Genomic DNA, 15304 nt, shown 5'->3' with positions numbered 1-15304 from the left:
AATTTTGTCGTTGTTTTTCTACGCTTCGTGCAAAAATAAGAAAAACCTGCAAAAACTAAATTAAATATGGTATAGAATAAGCAGGGTTGAACCATACAAGATTTAAACTCGTTAATCAAAATTAAAACCAAAATTTAAGAAAGAATAACTTTTAAAACAATTTAATGATTTTTTTTACTAATGAACTAAAAATAAAATAAATAAATAAGACGAAATAAATTCTGATCAAATAATGAGAAAAATCTCAAGGGAAGAATCCACCACCACAGCTTACTATAAATAAATTTGTATATTTTCTCTATATGTAAATTTTCCTATTTTAAGCAAATCACTCCACCAGTCCAATTACAACTTGGAAAGGTGAAGGAAAATAATAGCGTGAAATAATAATTACTTGAGAACATATTTTACTTAATCTGATATATCTTTGGAAAATAAAAATAGGCATTCTTCGAATTACCATTAATTGGCAAACACGAAGAATCATCTTTCTAATTTTTTTTTTTTTATCAAAATAAGAACACAGAATAGAAGAGTAAAATAATGCTCTAAAGAGAAAATTTTATAAAAAAATTAAACTAAATTTACTTATATTTCAGCCATAGTGGCTTCATCACTCCCTTGAGAAGGATGTTTAAGCTAGCATAATAAGAAAACAAAATAAAGAAATAAAAATAATTTTCGTAACAAAAATTATAAGAAATAAATTGAAGACAAAAATTCTCTCTAACTTTTATTATTTTATCACACTAACAATGTACATGAACCTCCTCTACATATGTCTCTATTTATAGAGTTTAGAATGGAACGATCGGGAGGAGAAAATTCTAATTACAGAAGTTAAAATAAAAATAAAATAAAATAGAATAAAATCTTCCCAAAATATTGATGCTTCCCAATTTGGTCTGATCTTTGACTTAACGTGTTTTCCAATCTGTCTTGATATATTTTTCAATTTGGCTTGATCTTTGCTGATTTAATGAAAAAGATAATTTTTTAAGTTGACTTTAATTGATCGTATAATCCCACATTTCTGCTATTTTTGTTTCTTTTCTTCTTATTCCGAAATCAGCCCCTATAAAACATAAAAAGCAGGGATAAGAACATTTATCTAATAAAAAAATATTAATTAATCATTTATTATAAAGTATAAAATAACAAGTTTTGTGCACTTATCAAATTACCCCCAAACAAGTTTTCGCTAGTCCTCTAGTAATTAAAGGCAAAAAGAGATAAGTTTACAAAATTGTTACTTTAATTGACTCATGACTAAAAATATGCTACTTTCGCAAGCTACTTTCGATTGCATTTACCATATGCAATAAGGCCTTAAACCCCTAGGTTACCCTAGTGGACGAGCTATAACCTCGTGAGGGTTTCCAGAGATGATACCCACAAACATCAAAAATTGTGCACACTTTGCACTTAGCTCAATTACTTCCATGGAATCGGAAACGATTGCTTACACATCATCATCAAGTTAGCTATTATGTCAAGTATAAGAAAGATTAATATTCTCAAGCAATCACAAACATCTAATTACATGCAATAATACTATGGTCCCCACACAAAGTTTAATTCAACATATTACCAATAACAATCAATCCCTAGTTTCCTTTTGAAGTGAACTAGCATCCAATTATGTGTTTTACCTTTTGTCCTTATATTATACATCACAATAGCTTTAATTCATTAATATTCCCTTCTAAGTTATAGTACCCAAGGCATGAATTCATGACTTTACTTATGCACGCGAATTTTTCATCCTTTTTTTTTTTTTTTTTTTTTTTTTTTTAAGATGGCAAGCTATGCAATGTTTAAGTCCCTTAAGCTTTCTAGATGACCCATGTAACTAGCTTTAGGCTAATGACTCCCAACCAGACGGTTTTAGGGCATTAGGTGTAAAGACACCCCAAAGAGCTTATTAACTCAAGTCAACTAGGCTTCAAACCTAAACCAGCACATTCATTTTTTCCTAACCCTCCACTTTTTGACTCGAACACTCACTGCTTACTAAGGCAAGAGGACCGATTACTTCGTGAAATGTATTAACTAATCATGCATATTTCTCTATCATCATGCCAAGGACATCTACTTTTCAAGGTCTACTAACTTGTATCCAGCACATGTAATATATCCCATAAGGTTAGGCCTATACCCCACAAAAAGATACTAGTGTGCATCTGTGAGAAGTGAAGTACGCTAGAGATTAATTATCATTAACAATAGTCAAACTGGACAATGATGTGGACCACATATACCAAAACATGAATTTAAAGATTCAAAACTGCTCTAAAATACCAATTCCCAATCATACATGAACAATAATTCACCCAAATTTGACATGACATGCAATTCAACTTATAATTTCCATTGAAGCAAGATCATTGCCCCACCTCTAAACAAAAGACAACACTGTCCCTAGTGTTGGAACCAAAGAATATGGAAATTAAATGGACAAGTATAGGTGGAAATATATAAAGAAACATTGGAACATATTACCTCACTTGTTTCGATGTGGAGTACAATTTCTGCAAAAGAGGTTATGGAAAACAATCGAAAACCATATCAGATAAATATAGCACCCCCAAACAAAATATAACCATATTCAAATACTAAACAGTTACGGAGCTAACGAGTAGGAGTGAGATACAACTGGTGAAGACTCAAAAATCAATCCAAGGTAACTAGATAGATATAACCGGCTGGGTTGCCTCCCAGGAGCGCTAAGTTTAATGTCTTTAGCCAGACGCAATGGGTGAAGTTCCCCCAAAAGAGATTAATCCGAATAGACTGGATTGATGAGGAAAATTTCCTCAATGACGTGAGCCTCAAGCTCAAGGAAAGGTTTTCAACGATGAGCATTGACTCTAAACAACTTTCCAGTTTTGGGATCTTGTACCTCAATGGCACTATGACTAGCAACATGGTGTACATAATATGGACCAGACCATCGTGACCTCAACTTCCCAGGAAACAATGCAAGACGGGAGTTATACAAAAGAACCTTTTGGCCTTGGAAAAACTCATTTCTTAAAATTTGTTTGTCATGTTCCAATTTAATATTAGCTTTATAAATCCTCAAACTCTCATAGGCATCATTTCTAAGTTCTTCTAACTCATTAAGTTGAAGTGTCCTACGCTCACCTGCTTGATCATAATCAAAGTTCATGGCCTTGATGGCCCAATAAGCACGATGTTCCAGTTCGACAGGCAAATGACAAGCTTTGCTATAGACCAATCGGTATGGAGACATTCCTATAGGGGTCTTATAAGCAGTACGATAGGCCCATAAAGCATCATGGAGACGAAGACTCCAGTCCTTTCTTGTGGGTTTAACCGTTTTCTCTAAGATATGCTTGATCTCTCTATTGGATACCTCAGCCTGACCATTGGTTTATGGGTGGTAAGATAGGGCTACCTTATGGGTGATCCCATATTTAGACATTAGGCTAGCAAAGACTTTGTTGTAAAAATGTGAACCATTATCACTGATTATGGCTCGAGGTGTACCGAAGCGAGACAAAATGAAGTCTTTCAAGAATTTCACCACAACCTTATGGTCGGCTGTCTTGGTGGCTAAGGCTTCTACCCATTTGGACACATAATCAACGGCCAAAAGGATGTATGTATACCCATATGAAGAGATAAAGGGTCCCATGAAGTCAATACCCCAAACATCGAAGATTTCAACCACTAGTATGGATTGTTGGGGCTATTCATTCCTTTTGGTAATCTTACCTAAGAGTTGGCATCTAGGTCATGCTACACAGTAGGTATGGGTGTCCTTAAAAAGGGTGGGCCAATAAAAGCCTAATTGTAAGATTTTCGCAGCAGTCCGTTTAGAGCTAAAATGGCCACCACAGGCCTGATCATGACAGAAGGAAATGATAGACTCTTGGTCTACCTCGGGGACACACTTATGGATGATTTGATCTTGACAATACTTAAACAGGTAAGGGTTATCCCAAAAATATTCCTTAACCTTAGTTAGAAATTTATCTCTCTCTTGCTTGGACCAACTAGAAGGGGTTTGACTTGTGACAATGTAATTGACAATATCGGCATACCATGGTGCAGAAGATACCGCAAAAATTGCTCATTAGGGAAATAATCAGAGATGGGAAGAGAATTGCTAATTGAATCAACAACTAGACGAGACAAATAATCAGCGACTACATTCGCAGAGCCTTTCTTATCACGGATTTCAAGGTCAAATTCCTGAGGGAGTAAGATCTATCGTATCAACCTAGGTTTGGCATCTTTCTTGGAGAGAAGATGTCTTAACGCAGCATGATCAGTATAAATGATAACCTTATATCCGATCAAATAAGAGTGAAATTTGTCAAAGGAGAACACTACCGCCAATAATTCTTTTTCAGTGGTGGAGTAGTTGAGTTGGGCATCATTCAGGGTCTTACTAGTATAGTAGATGACATAGGGTGCTCTATCAACTCTTTGCCCTAAAACAGCCCCGACTGCATAATCTGACGCATCACACATGATCTCAAAAGGTAGGTTCCAATCAGGTGACCGGATTATGGGTGCAGTAGTGAGTGCGGTTTTTAATTGCTCAAAAGCAGAGTAACAAGCATCGGTAAACTCAAATGGGGCATCCTTAGCTAGAAGATAGGTTAAAGGTCGTGCTATCTTACTGAAGTCTTTGATGAAACGCTTATAGAAACTAGCATGACCTAGGAAAGCTTGAATGTCGGGGACAGTTTTGGGAATGGGTAAATTGGAGATAAGATCAATTTTTGCTTTATCTACCTTGATTCTAGCACTAGAGATGGTATGACCTAGGACAATTCCTTTTTGGACCATGAAATGACTTTTTTCCCAATGAAGAACGAGGTTAGTATCACGACAACGCTGAAGCACGAGAGTAAGATGGTGCAGACATTGTTTAAATGACGAGCCAAAGACAGAGAAGTCGTCTATGAAAATTTCTAGAAACTTATCAACCATATCACTAAAGATACTCATCATACACCGTTGGAATGTAGTGGGTGCATTGCATAAGCCAAATGGCATACGACGATAAGCAAATGTACCAAATGGGCAGGTAAAAGTGGTCTTGTGTTGGTCATCAGGGAAGATAGGGATTTGATTATAGCCAGAATAACCATCTAAGAAGCAATAGAATGATTGACTGGCCAATTTCTCTAACATTTGGTCAATAAATGGCAGAGGAAAATGATCCTTCCTAGTTACACTATTGAGCTTTCGATAGTCGATGCAAACTCGCCATCCTGTTTGGACACGGGTAGGAACTAACTCATTATGATCATTAGGAACGATAGTAATGCCGGACTTCTTAGGAACCACTTGGACTGGACTTACCCACTGGCTATCAGAGATTGGATAAATGATACCGGCATCAAGGAGTTTGATAACTTCTGTACGGACAACTTCCTTCAAGTTAGGATTTAGTCTCCTCTGGGGTTGCCTACACGTTTTAGCATCGTTCTCCAAATGAATACGATGTTGCACTACTAAAGGACTAATGCCTTTGATATCATCAATAGACCAACCTATGGCTTCTTTATTCGCCCTAAGCACCTCAAGTAGCTGGGTTTCCTAGTTGTGGGTTAGGTCAGAGGCTATCACCACAGGAAAAGTATCAGATTCACCTAGGTAAGAGTATTTTAAAGTCTCAGGGAGAGGCTTTAATTCGACCTTTGGAGGCTCTTTCACTGTTTCAGATTTAGGGTTATTTGGTGAAGATAGTGATTCAAAGTGGAGTCGGTACTTAGGTGTGTCAAAGATTGGAGTGGAATCTAATAAGGCATTGACCTCTCCAATATAATTATCCTCATTAAAATCAACACCAAAATGAGCTAGACATTGGTGGAGTGGATCCTTAGGGTAGGATTGCTCAAAGGATTTAGCGGTCAACGACTCAACGAGACAAACTTCTTTAATAGAATCTGAGTCGGGGGGTTGTTTCATCAAACTAAACACATTCACTTCCACTTTCATATTTCCAAAGGTTTAGGTCATGTTCCCACTTTTACAATTGATCAATGCATTGGCAGTAGCTAAGAATGGGCGACCTGAAATGATGGGAATCTGTTTACCTTGAGTAGATTGGGTGTCTAGAACAATGAAGTCGACTGGATAATAAAAATATGCCACTTTGACAATCACATCCTCAATGATACCCTTTGGAAACTTAACTGATCGATCAGCTAATTGGATTCTAACATCGGTTTTCCTCAAATTGTTTAATCCTAACTCTTGGTACACAGAATAAGGTAACAAGTTCACACTAGCACCTAAATCCAACAGGGCCTGGTTAGCAAAAGTTTCGCCAATCCTACAAGTGATAGTTGGACTACAAGGGTCTATATGTTTGAGCACAGCTTGGTTTTGTAGGAATGAGGAACAATGTTGGGCTATGAAGGCTTCCTTCGGAATGTTGGTTTTCCTCTTGACTAAGTCTTTGATGAACTTTGCATAAGAAGGAATTTGCTTAATGGCAGTGAGAAATGGAATATTAATCTGAAGATTTTGAAAAATTTTAGAGATCTCACTGTATTGCGAATCCTTTTTATTGTTAACCAGTCGGGAAGGGAAAGGTGCAGTTGGAACATATGGTGCTAGAGTAGGATTATCAATTTGAGAATCTTGGTCTTTTTTGGCTTTTGGAGGGTTTGATGGACGAGACTATGATGGTTTAAGTTCATGTTGGGTGGGTAGCTCAACCTTATTATCAATTTGTTTCCCTGACCTAAGCGTGATGATGGAATTCACATAGCCATTGGATTGGTCAGTGGAAGAGGAAGTTTCAATGTGATGAACCCCTTTGGCTTGAGGGTTGATTTCAAGTTGGCCAGGCAAGGTACCTCTTTGTCATTCAGACAAAATGGAAGTGAGTTGACTCAACTGATTTTGCATGGACTGTTGGAATTGCAGTTAGTTCTGAGTCAAAAAGTCAAAGTGACTTTCTAGCTTTTGAATTCTCTTATTAGAGTACTTATTTGATTGGTCGAGATTAAGGGCAAGCATCTTTAGAGTGTCCTCATAGTTGGAAACATGTTGGTTCTGTGGGATAGGAGGAACATAATTGCTCATGGGATCAAGTGCGAGATCACGATTGTTACTCAACTGGGTGTTCGGTGGAAGAACGAGCAAACCTTGAGATTGAGGTTGCCTATTGGAATTACCTTGGAAACTGGGTTGACCACCTAAGTTTTGGGGAGGCAAATTTTGTCGCCAAGAAAAATTAGGATGGTTTTTAGTATCAGGATGGTAAGTTTGGCTAAAGGTATTAGCCGTTGGTCTCCTATAGGTATTAAAGGCACACACTTGAGCATCTGAAGATTCAGAGGTAGAATAGACATGACATGCTTTAGTAGGATGAGATGAACTAGAACACACATTGCATTGCGCATTTATGGAAATGAGTGCAAAAGCATCGAATTTTTTAGTCAAGTCTTTTACTCCTTCAGTTAGACTGTGCATCACAGATTTTAATTCATTTTCAGGTTTGATCTTATACCAAGAAGATGTTTTATTGGTTTGGTCATTCCTAGAAAATTCATCAGTATTTGAATTCCAATTTTGGGCACTTTCAGCTAGTTCCTCTAAGAATGTGTAGGCTTGGTCAGGGGTTTGGGCCTTGAATTTACCTTGGTGCATAGACTCGATCATGGTTCGGTTCATAGGTGAAAGCCCTTTATAGAAAAATTGAACTAGCTGGGCTTTATCAAAGCCATGGTATGGGCATTTAAGAATTAAATCATGCAAACGCTCCCAAGTTTGGTGAAATTGTTCCTCATGTTTGCCTCTAAAATTGCTAATGGAATCTCTCATTGACTCTGTCTTTTGCATGGGGTAAAATTTGTTCATAAATTTCTTTGCAAGTTCATCCCATGATCTAATAGAATTTGGAGAAATGGAGTTTAACCATGAGGTAGCCTTATCTTTTAGGGATAGAGGAAAGAGACGCAATTTGACACCCTCTTTATTCAAATGCTGGTTTTTGAAAGTGTTGTAAATAGTTAAGAACTTGCCTAAATGGATATAGGGTTGCTCACTATTAAAGCCATGAAATTTGGGTAAAAGGTGGATCGTAGCAGGTCTAATCTCAAACTGGGGTGCTTCAGTTGCAGGGAGAACTATGAATTGGGTGGGTTGGCTGTGATGGGTGCAAAGTAATCATTCAAAGTCTTAGATTCAGCCATTGGAAATTGATGGGTGGTTGAAAAGAGCAGGAAGGGTTTCTCTAACTAAAAGAGTGAAGGATCACTAGAATAACGGATTAAACGTTTGTTAACCCACAACCACTCGGGCATAAATACACAGACAATTCAGTTTTTTTTTTTTTTTTTTTTTTAAGAGAAGGAGTCAAGTAAGTTAGATCCCAAAAGAGGGCTAGACACGGGACAGAACATACAAACCACACAAAAAAATTTGGCTTTTTTATCTTGAGCTTAAATAAGGGTGATGAATTTTTAAATTAATCGTAAAAAGAATTAACATGTTATCCAAATTAATTCTTCCTAATTAGACAGCTCCTACTCCTTTCCAGATTTAAGTTGAGAGATTACCAGTTAAGGACCATCAAACTAACAACGGAGTAGTTCCCAGGAAAGAGTGGAGAGGCTCTTGGCCTGCTTAATGACGGTTCGTCCACACTCCTAGTCAGAATTGGCCTACCGTTTATCAATTTGATAATTGCTCACTGGAGTTACTAACAACCGCGTCCTTCCCAGAGGGCCTATGAGCTCGTAACCCTAGATATGGTTGATGTCTAAATGAATTTTAATTAAATTCAGCTCAAGGTTGGACAAATACTCAGATTATATGATTTGTGGGCCATGGAAATGGGTAATGAAATCCCGACCGTATCTTATTGGGGTTTTGCTCTTAAGTATCTTATGCAAATGCTAATTAAAATATGCACGGTCAAAACAACCAATAAAAAGAAAAAGGGAGTGGAGTGTGTGAATTTTCTTCTTTTTTTTTTTTTTTAAGATAAAAAGTAAAAAAAATAAAAGTAAAAATAAAAATAAAATGGAAGAAAGTGTGAAACTAAGGTTATTTCTAAGTTATTCTATCCTAGAGTTCGCATGCAAAAATTTATAACCTAAAAAAAAAAAAAAAAAAAACAATATTTTCCTAATCTAAAAATAAAAAAAAAATAAAAGAAACCGCTTATAGGAGTTTCGCGGTACTTACCTGTAAGACAAAGCAATGGTTTGTCGTGTTTCCACGCGCTCCAATAATAATATCCAAGTGGTGAATGCTCCCAAATTAGTTCACAATCCAAATTAGCAAATTTTTTTTTTTTTTTGAACTGGTTTACAACTCAAGATTGTTAAACTGGTTTAGAATCTGGTCCAGTTCCGGAAGCGGACAGTACTGCACTTGTAGCCAAACAGGGTAATAATGGCCAATTATATTGTCAAAATATATACCGTTCTCCTTTTACAAATTTCAGATCCAGAGTGCTATACACAGCAATTGCTAACAGAAGCTTCGGTGTTAACACAGACCCAACAACAGTGATGGATAGCGAAAAGTTGTGATGATTTTACCCGCAATGATTTCAGTAACCACCAAACAAACTCCGGCGACAAAATTGGGCTGAATGGTATCCAAGGACGGGTTCGGCGAGCAATAATTCCGGTGACAAACCGGCAAGACTGCACCGGCGAGCAAGTATGGAGGACTGAACGGCTGTCGGCACCGGCGAAATGGGTGGCACAAGTCCGGCGACAAAACCAGTAATTCTGGCGACGAAGATGGGAATGAGATGGAGCAGTAACAGCCCCCTTTGTGGTCGATCTTTAATGCTTATGCTTCTCTCGGCAACTCCCACTGAGAATATAAATAAAACACCAATCAATAAGCAACAAACGAAGAACAAGGCACTAGGCACTAGGCACTAGGCACTGTGATTTTGTATAAGGCAGTTAGACTTTGGGTTTGTTTTATTTATTTTATTTTTTTTTATTTATTTTTTTTTTATCAAAGGTCAACCCCAGAAGGAGAAAGAAAAGTAAAAGAAAATTAAGATAAGAAAAAATAAATAAAACAAATAAAAAATCAAATAACACTAAAATGGTGAACGGATCAATAAATGAAGCAAAATATATATATATATATAAGTGAACGGATCAATAAATGAAGCAAAATATATATATATATATATATATATATATATATATTTTAACTACTACTCCTACAGAGAAGAAGATGGAACATAAAGAAAAATAAAATAAAATTATAGAAAAGAAGATAGAACAAAAAGAAAAATAAAAATAAAAATAAAAATAAAAAAAGAAAAAGATTAGACTGATTGTGGAAGGAGAGAACCACGAGAATTTTTTATATATATATATATATATTTTTTTGTTTTTTTTGTTTTTAATTCCAAAGGCCTACCAACTGAAAAGAATAAAAATAAGAATTAAAAAGAAGGAAAGGGAGCTAGGGATAGAAAGTTTGACGAGTGTATTTTTATGAATTATGTCGTTATTTTTCTACACTTCGTGCAAAAATAAGAAAAACCTGCAAAAATTAAATTAAAGATGGTATAGAATAAGTAGGGTCGAACCATACAAGATTTAAACTCGTTAATCAAAATTAAAACCAAAATTTAAGAAAGAATAACTTTTAAAACAATTTAATGATTTTTTTTACTAATGAACTAAAAATAAAATAAATAAATAAGACGAAATAAATTCTGATCAAATAATGAGAAAAATCTCAAGGGAAGAATCCACCACCACAGCTTACTATAAATAAATTTGTATATTTTCTCTTTTATGTAAATTTTCCTATTGTAAGCAAATCACTCCACCAGTCCAATTACAACCTGGAAAGATGAAAGAAAATAATAGCATGAAATAATAATTACTTGAGAACATATTTTATTTAATCTGATATATCTTTGGAAAATAGATATAGGCATTCTCCGAATTACCATTAATTGGCAAACACGAAGAATCCTCCTTCTAATTTTTTTATCAAAATAAGAACACAGAATAGAAGAGTAAAATAATGTTCTAAAGAGAATTTTATAAAAGAATTAAACTAAATTTACTTATATTTCAGCCTTGGTGGCTTCATCACTCCCTTGAGAAGGATGTTTAAGCTAGCATAATAAGAAAACAAAATAAAGAAATAAAAATAATTTTCATAACAAAAATTATAAGAAATAAATTGAAGACAAAAATTCTCTCTAACTTTTATTATTTTTTCCCACTAACAATGTACATGAACCTCCTCTACATATGTCTCTATTTATATAGAGTTTAGAATGGAACGGTGGGAGGAGAAAATTCTAATTACAGAAGTGAAAATAAAAATAAAATAAAATAGAATAAAATCTTCCTAAAATCTTGCTGCTTCCCAATTTGGTCTGATCTTTGACTTAATATGCTTTCCAATCTGTCTTGATATATTTTCCAATTTGGCTTGATCTTTGCTGATTTAATGAAAAAGACAATTTCTTAAGTTGACTTTAATTGATCGTATAATCCCACATTTCTGCTATTTTTGTTTCTTTTTTTCTTATTCCGAAATCAGCCCCTATAAAACATGAAAAGCAGGGATAAGAACATTTATCTAATAAAAAATATTAATTAATCATTTATTATAAAGTATAAAATAACAAGTTTTGTGCACTTATTAATTTCTTCCTTGTGACCCTTGTTAATTTGTGACAAAAAGGGGGAGAGAATTGCAAAAGTCATATCATCATTCAGGGGGAGAGAGATATATATATATATATATTTTGCATTGAGGGGGAGGACCATTGTTCATTGCATTCCATTGCATTGACATTCAGGCTTTATTAGCTTTGTTATTTTATGCTTGTGTTTATTTTCTTGATTAAGCTTCACAGGCTGTTATGTTTGAGCTAATGTGTAGATTACAGGTTGTTACATATGTTGAAGCTTCATAAGGTTCAGGAAAATTTTTGCGTTTTATTTCCTTTAACATTCTATGTAATTTACTTTCCTGCTTAGGTAGATTGCTGAATTGTTTTAGAGTTTTGTCACGAAATTGCCAAAGGGGAAGATTGTGAGATATATATAGTTTGTAATTGGCTAATTTCATTGTTAAAACAAGTCCGATCGAATTGTAATTTTCCAATTCAAAATTGCGAAGAAGATTGAAGATCGGATGCGGATTTGACAAAATTCAAGTGTTATGATATACTACACTCTGAGATGATGAGAATAATGCTCTAAGAAGTTTGAGAGGTAGTGAGAACATTTAGGAAGGGTTTTGAAAGGTTTGAAACAAGTTTTTACATTCTGTCCATCTTAAACTGGTTCAAGATCTATCGAACAGGTTTAACATCATCAGAATTGCAACATTTTAAGATTGACCATCTTAAACTGGTTCAAGAGGGCTGAACCGGTTCAAGAATCCGTGGGATTCCTTACTATCCATCTTGAATTGGTTCAAGATGGCTGAACCGGTTTAAGAAGTCCTGGATGCATCAGGTTTTCAAGTTTCTTTCTTTTGATGTTTCCTTTTTGATCCCAATTTCCTTCCAAATCCTATACACGAAATTTATCATATTTTCTAAGGGATTAGGACTTTCAAAACTCTATATAAACCATGTCACATACATTGGTTTTTTTATGGCTTTAGGGAAAATCAATTCTATATTTTGAGAAAGCCTTTAGAGAGAGAAAAATTCAGAAAATCAAATCTGATTATTCTGAATTTATTTTTGAGAGCAAACATATATATTCATGAGTGATTTAGTTGTATTGTTCTCTATCTCATCGGAATTGGAGCTATATTAAAAATTCAGAGATTCCAGATGATCAGTAGGATTTAATTCTTCTACAATCGAATTCAGGTCTTAAAGAACAGAAGTAAACACAGTCACACTTTGAAAGGGTTGGAGCATTCGTGGAGTGCTATCTGATCTACCTGCTACTCTTCTACAAATATCAAATGTAAGCCTGAGGTCAAGTTGCTGTTGGACTGGGAGTTGCAATGCTAGAGGATCGTCAGCGATTGGCGTGGTGTAGAACGATAGGGTGTGAGCTAGAGTCAAAGTTTGGTATACTTTGTTTCAAACATAGTGGATTGGTTTACTTTGGACTGCATAGTCCACGAGGTTTTTCCCATAACAGTTGACGTATTTTATCAACAGGGTTTTCCTCGCTAAAATCTTGGTGCAATTTCTGTAACTCTAACTTGCTTTACTTTTCATATATTTGTGATTGTGGATGTTTAACTTGGTCATATAATTTAATCAATCATAAATTGAGCAAGTTGACCTAATAATCAGATCTAGGTCATTAAAGGAGTTAATCATAATAAAAATCAACTAACTGTTTTCGCACCCCGCGTAACTCTTGTTTCACATTTCTACTCAAACATCCAGGACTATGTGATTGGAGAATATCTCATGAAAACCTTGACCAAATTGTTTTCTTGAGCTAATAACAACAATTTTTTTTTATTTTTTTATTTATGTTTCATTAACTTATATTCATAGAAGCTAATCAAGGGAGAACTTTAGTTTATACGAATAATTGCACAAAGGCAACTATAGAATTCTAAGCTAAAAATCAAAGTTTTCTTGTTCGATAGAGCTAAATTGTTTGTGAAGTACTATTCTTTTTGTAAGTCAAACAACATTCTGAATAGCTGTGTTACTCTACAGTCTGCTATGCTAATTTATTTTGCTGCTCAAGAAATAAAGTACCAGACTACTTGATAAATTGAATATTATCATGGCAGCCTAAGTTATGAATGGGAGATTGATGCCAATTTTGGTGATGTATGAAAACAGTGTTCCATTGGGGTAGAGACTACAGATTTTGAATGAGGTATATATGGTTTGTGTCATGAGCGCCATTCTAAAACTTTATGCAAGAGGGGCGGAGTTTTCCACTTTAGTGAAACAACACTTTCCAAACAAGTTTATGCACTCTTACCAAAGTCGAGGTGCATTGTGCAACTCTGTATACCTATACGTTTTTTTTTTTTTTTTTTTTTTTTTTTTAGAGACAAATAAAATTTCATCATTGTTTGAGAAATTCAAAGCTTTATCAATATAACCTAGGATGCCAAACTTAAATTTAGTGCAAGACTTTTTAATGCCGTATCACCTAAAATAAATTTGATGCTACAACTAATTTGTGGTAGGATACAAAGACATCATTTAACAACTCCAATCAAACCAGGTTTAAATGGAGATGATAATATATATATATATATATATATATATATATATATATAAATATATAATCATCATGTAATGGAGTATCTCCATATATCTTCTCAGCCAAACTAAGAGAATCCATTTTATTCATATGGTAATTGATCCAGTAAAAATTTCTATTCATAAACACTCCGGAATGGAATAAGTGATATATACCTTTGTGGATCAAAAGGATCGATATGCGTATATAAATTGTATAGATTTATCATCTTCTTAATTTCTACAAGAAAAACCTTGACCCTAATCATGGCTCTTGGGTTTTGATTCAATAATAGAAATCAAGAACAAAACATTAATTAAAGAGGCAAAGTCGGCAATTGTACCTTGATCAAAGATTAAACCATTGGAATACCTTTTAAGTCCTTTGAATTTTTTCTGCAAAATTGCATGGGACTATTCCTTTTGCGATCCCTAATTTCATCCTTTGGCTTACTGTGACTTTGTGATTTGGTGTTAGACTTTGTTTTAACTTCTTCAACACCATCTGAATTTATATTGACCAGGCACGGTCTGTTAAACATATATTAACTATTTTCTTTTTCTTTTAAAAAATAGTACAGAATCAATAGGTAATAAATAAAGTAAATTTTATTTTCATCTGCAATGATTTTACTTATCTTTTTGAAGATAATAATTACCTAGTCGATGTTGTGATTGTCCCATGATAAACATCCACTTGGCTTTCTTTGGGCTTTAGCTTGTTGGGCAAATATTTCTTCGGCTGCAACACAGATTGTCTATGTGTCATGCTTGCGGGTTGGAGTTGGAAAGTGATTTGGTTAATATCCTGTACTTCCCTTTGTATTCGTCTGTCCTAGATCAGTTGGACCCAAAAACATCGCTTCTTTGCTAAGTAATTTTGATAAGCAAGCATGATGGCCTGTTTCTGCTTTACCCAGAAACTAGTGGCTTTCTCGGTCTGCGCTCTCAGACTAGTTTCCGATGCCACTATTTTTGTGATTGGCTAAACTGTGCTATTTGTCACTTCACTTGGCAGTTAACTCTTTATGTCAATGCTTATAAACAAACCCAAATATTAGCGAGCAACATACGAACATGGACCAAATAAGACTGAAAGATAAATAGAAAACTACT

The sequence above is a fragment of the Cornus florida genome, unplaced genomic scaffold (assembly GCF_030987335.1).
Source record: "Cornus florida cultivar Cherokee Brave unplaced genomic scaffold, ASM3098733v1 CherokeeBrave_3.0.0_Hap2_Chr02, whole genome shotgun sequence".
In the NCBI taxonomy this organism is placed as follows: domain Eukaryota; kingdom Viridiplantae; phylum Streptophyta; class Magnoliopsida; order Cornales; family Cornaceae; genus Cornus; species Cornus florida.
The sequence above is the reverse complement of the archived record's forward strand: the minus strand, read 5'-3'. Positions refer to the sequence as shown.